Genomic DNA, 5,626 nt, shown 5'->3' on the forward strand with positions numbered 1-5,626 from the left:
CATCATGAAATCACTCAACCGGCCTCAATCTAAGAGTATGGATTCTACATTAATCCCAATGATGCAACAAGACCAAACATCATGAACTCACTCAACCAGCCTTGATCCAGGACCATGGATTCTACATGAATCCTAGTGTCCACAAAAAAAAAGCAAAGGTCCAAAAGATACCATAACACTAGGTATAAAAATCACTCAACCAAACACAAAGTTGAGAATACAGGTGTGACATGAATCCCAATGCAACATAAAAGTGCAATAGTGGGCTGATTAATATCCAAACTGATCATCCAGGTCCACAACCCACCTTGTGCCAGGAAAACATGAGAAAATAGGGTGATACACAAAATGAAGTAAAATTTTCAAAAATTTGGAAAACTTCAAAACTAAAACCCATTTGTCCTTTGTGTACAAAAACCCCAAACCCTCATCCCAAAAAATAGGGAAATATTTGTACCCACCCAAATAGGTAGAACTAACATACAGAAATAGAGCGAAACACTAGTTCTCAACCTCCAAAAAAATTGCTACCAAAAATAGAAGCAAAAATAGAGCAAAAACAATAAAATTGGAAAGTCCTACCTCACAGCCAAAAGGGAAAAACATAAATCTAAACCATAAAATAAATAGCCCACAAAAGTAGCTAAAGACCACGACAATCCAAGGTTTCTTGGAGCTGGATCCAATGAGCTCAACCTTGTGATGATCCCATGCCCGTAACTCCCACAATGAGCAAAATAGTAAATCCTCATGAAGAGGATTTTGGGTTTTACTCTCCAACTTTCTAATTTCAAAAGTGAGAAGTGAGGAATTAAATTCCTTTTTGGATATTTATTCACTTTTTGAGTGTGTTAGAAATGGAAAAAGAAAATATGAAAATAAGCAAAAACCAAAAAAGAATCTAAGTGAGTTAATGCATGAAAAGATATTACCATAAAATAGGAGAGGAAAAGTTTAAAGATCCAACACCATGAGCCAAGATATTTGGAAAGGGGAAAGAAAAGAAAACCCCTTGTGACATTATGAATGAGGCATGAAAAGCCTAAGAAGAAAGAGAGATAGAGCAAGAGAGCAATTGCTCATACAATAATTGAGAAGAGGAAGAAACCTCATTGGAAATGAGAGAGGAGGGTCATCTCTTAAATAGAGATGAGAGAGAGGAGTTAGAATGTAACTCCCATGCCTATGAATGCCACCATTCATAAGTGTGTGAGGCCAAGTGTGAGATTCCTCTTAAGGAGGAATAATCTAAATTAAAAATTACAATAAATATTTGTCCTCACATATTCCACTAGATGACAAAATAAGATGTAGTGGATAAAGGACAAAAAATAAATATATTAGGATACCTTGGGTTATATCCTAATATATTATAACAATAAAGAAAGGAGGTCTAACCTTGGTTTATAAACACACCAAGGAAAGATTACAACTTCTAACACCCCCCTTTAATCTTTACTTGGGGTAATTACATCAAAGGGTATTAAACTCATAATTTACAAAAATCTGCAACTGAATCTTCAATATGAAGTAATTTGATTGTCTTGAAGCCATATGGTACATTTGCAGATCCAAGAGAAGTACATGAGTCCTTTGAATGCAATCAAGTGGAAGCATAGACACATCTTCATAGGTGAAAAATCGAGAAGGTTCCTTGATGGATCACCTGGAAAACAAAGAGAACAAAAAAACAAGACAACTATCCACAAGTAGAATTTCATCTTATATTCAAATTAGAAATCCTTTTTGAATAAGGATAAGAAAATTTTCATAGAGAAATAGAGGAAAATAAAACATGTTACCACAAAGTAATGGAGATAACCTGATATCAAGATAAATTATATGCTCAAAAAAAATTGTCAACAAGGACAAATTGAGTAAAAAGCTTGATCAATGCTCTCATGAAAAGTATATTATGCTAATGCACAAATGACCATAGACAAGGCCAACTAATGATACTTGCATCAATCTTGCATCAATCACGTGGATATAGACAGTCCACTTAATGAATCATCTCACTGCAAGTTAATGGGGGCGTCCCTCCATAACGTGCATGACTCATGATCTAAGCAATAAAGTATGCAAATCATTATCACATTAATATATGAAAATAAAGTAAAAGAGAGACATGTTGATCAAATTAGTATTATCATGATTTTTTAGGAAACTCAAACGAATGGATTATGAGGATTTAACAACATATTGCCTTCAAATTGGAATCCATCATGAACGAGTAACTTCATTGCTATGAAAAAATTATCATGGGTCAAAACAACTTTCTCAAATAGAGTCTCCAATTTTGGAGTGCTCCAAGATATGGTAGCCTTGTCACCTATCAAAAAAAAATGAGCAAGGTGTAGGAAGTCATACCATGAATAAATCACAACTAGGTGTAGACACCTAAATTTGATTACACTATTTTAGTAATCCTATTTAGTTATCTAAAAAGGTATTATTAATTAAATTTTTATTTAATTAATCCTTTGTCATCCCCTAGTTGATTAATTTAATTAATCATCTATAGTCCTAATTGATAAATCAAATAATCTATTATTTATCAATTAAATCCTTTTCTCCTATCTAATTCCAAAAATCCCCATTTATTAAATAAATCTATTTGATAAATGAAATCCTCAAATTCAAAACCCCCTAACCTATCTCTAATCCTCCATTTAGCCTAATCCACCCCATCCACCCATACTAACCAAGCTTAGCCACTAACTCACCCACCCTCATTAATGCCATCCACTTGCACATCTCTAACATCCCTAAGCTAATCCTAAACCCAAGCCTAATCCACCCCCTAATGTTGTCACATTCCTTAAACAAGTTTAAGACTTTCCTAATCCAAACCAAAGTCTCCCCTCAAAAAACCCAACCACTAAGTCATGAGTGCTCTTACAAAACATAAAGACTCTTACAAGCCCACTCATGACTCTTACACCCATCTTCCACACTCTTCCCTCTTCCACACTCATTCCTCTTACATCCCTCTTACATACTCAACCCCACTCATCATGATTTTAACCAACCCTTTACCCTACCCTCTCACACTCATCCTCCTTGTGACAAGTGTCACCTTCCCATTGGTGCTAAACAAGCACAATCCATGTGCTCCCCTTTGAGTGCATCTTAGCCCTCCTTAAGCCTTCATCCATCCTTGCATCTAAGCCCTCCATCTCTCTACCCCTTAGCCTATAAATTGAATCCCATCCCAAGCCATTTCATCAACAATCTTTGAGCTAAAGTTACCATGCTATTTTGAGAACCAAAGCCATCAATATTACCCTTATAATGCCAAATTGAGAGCTCACAAAGCTACCAATTTGCCATTACCCATCTCCATTGAAGCAAGCTTTTGAGCATCTTGAGCATACATCCACAGCAAAAGGACACATCTATAGAATCAAAAAAAGCATGGAGTGCTTTTTCTTGTGAGGTTTGCACTTCTTGTTTTCTTCCTTTGTCTAAGCATATATGTGAATTTAGTTTTTGGATTGTGAATGTTTACTTTATTTGTTAATGTTCTTTGCATACTGATTCTGGTTCTACACTAGGAGCATACACCAAGGAGACATGTAGAATGGAATGGGAAATCCCCATAAAAAAATATCATCCTCGCATTGAGGAACAAAATGGAACAACATGGAGAGAAACTCCATAAATATTAACCTTTCAAAGTAGAGCATATAGAATCAAATGGAGGGAAACTCCATATAAATATTAATCTTTCAAAGTGGAATCAATATAACCAAACGGAGGGAAAATCCATATAAAATGAGTGCACACCAATATAGGATGAAGGTATACTCCATGGGCCAGATAAGGAAACTATGTATCAGTTATATTGAGGGGACCTACATAGTTATCCTTGAAAAAAAATTGGCTCCGTATGCAACTCAAAACAAATATCATATAAATCATGTATATCAATGGTATAAAACCATAAAGTGCCAACATGGGCATAGAATGATCAAAATATCACAATAAAGTTGAAGGAAAATGTGTAAGATAACTTATAATCCAATCAAAATGAATTAAACTTTATTTTCAAAATGCAGAGATCCAAGGATGATCAAAATAAACAAAATAGAATATGGATATCAGGTATAAAACTCCATTGAGGGTAAACATGAGTACTTAATTCATTTTGTGGAGGTATAAATTGATTTATGAATAAAATTATATATTTATCTAGGTATATATGTGTGCACCCATATATACTTAAATAAATATATGTAAATGATAAGTCACAATATTGAGAGGAGCCTTCTAAAATATATATATATATATATATATATATATATATATATATATATATCAAGTAGAATGAACATTTTGAATAAAGACAAAATCTTTTATTAATTTTTGATAAATGTGAAATAGCAAAATCTAATCACAATAATTAGTAAGATTTTTTTAAAAATACTGCATTTTCTTACTATTAAAGAATATAGATTTACTTAATAGGCATGGCCAAATAAAGACAAATACAATAATAACAAGAAGAGAAAATAAAGAATGAAAAGGGCCTATTTAATACTATGATGTGCATGAGAGTCGTCCTGCTGGTAGTAACTGATAGAGCATTTCTACAAGTCTCACCATCATTTGGGTGCTATCTTCAGCATTGTAAGATATGTCTGGGTAGCTGTCAGTATATTTAATGCAGAGAAGTAATGGTGAACAATAAGATAGGGGAACAATACAGATGGTTGGAGCATGATTTAGCTAATGTTGATAGGAGTGAAACTCCCTGGCTTGATGCTACTTGGCATCCACCTTGGTACAACAGTTACAAAGCTCATTATCATGAAGCCGATTGCATGTGATAGGAAATGGAAGAGCTTCTTTACAAGTATGGGGTTGATTCCATTTTCAATGGCCACGTTCATGCTTATGAGAGTTCAAACCGAGTTTTCAACTATACATTGGATCCATGTGCACCTGTGTACATAACTGTTGGAGATGGTGGTAATAGGGAAAAAAATAGCCATAAGTCATTCTAATGATCCAAGAAATTGCCCTGAACCTTCTTCCACACCAAACAACTTTATGGGAGGTCTACGTGCCTATAATTTTACATCTGGTCCAGCAGCGGGGAACTTTTGTTGGGAAAGGCAGCCTGACTTTAGCGCATATAGAGAGAGCAGTTTTGGGCATGGAATACTTGACGTGAAAAATGAAACTCATGCACTATGGACTTGGCATCAAAATCAAGATGTGTAAAATAGTAAGAGGGATCACATATATATTGTGAGGCAGCCGGGTTTTTTGTTCAAACCAACCCAAGGTGATGACAAACATTGCCATGTTGTGAGATTGGAATGTACTGAATGATTTCCTATGTGTATCTTTGAAAGTGCAAAAAGGGTGATGTGAAATGCAACATGCTTGATTGCTTGACTACTTGTGTGGATCTCTGTCAAGGAATCAATATTTCCATTTTAACTTTGGGTTTGTACATGAAGCGAGCCATTTTAAATGTACTATAATTTCCCCAAGATTGTCATGTATTTCTTGGTAAAGAAGGCAGCAACAATGCCAACCTTAGTGTATTTGATTGAATTCATGCATGATATAGTTCACTTCAAGCACAGGGATGCATAAATGCCCAGCTTTTGAA

The 5,626-nt window shown here is 34.7% G+C and overlaps 1 pseudogene; it reads left to right on the forward strand.

Moving 5' to 3' along the window:
- The first annotated feature begins 4,679 nt into the window (after positions 1 to 4,679).
- On the forward strand, positions 4,680 to 5,229 carry LOC149564223 (purple acid phosphatase 15 pseudogene; annotated as a pseudogene).
- Positions 5,230 to 5,626: the final 397 nt, after the last annotated feature.

This window comes from Cupressus sempervirens, chromosome 4 (genome assembly GCF_028749045.1).
Source record: "Cupressus sempervirens isolate cs-2001-9-10 chromosome 4, ASM2874904v1, whole genome shotgun sequence".
In the NCBI taxonomy this organism is placed as follows: domain Eukaryota; kingdom Viridiplantae; phylum Streptophyta; class Pinopsida; order Cupressales; family Cupressaceae; genus Cupressus; species Cupressus sempervirens.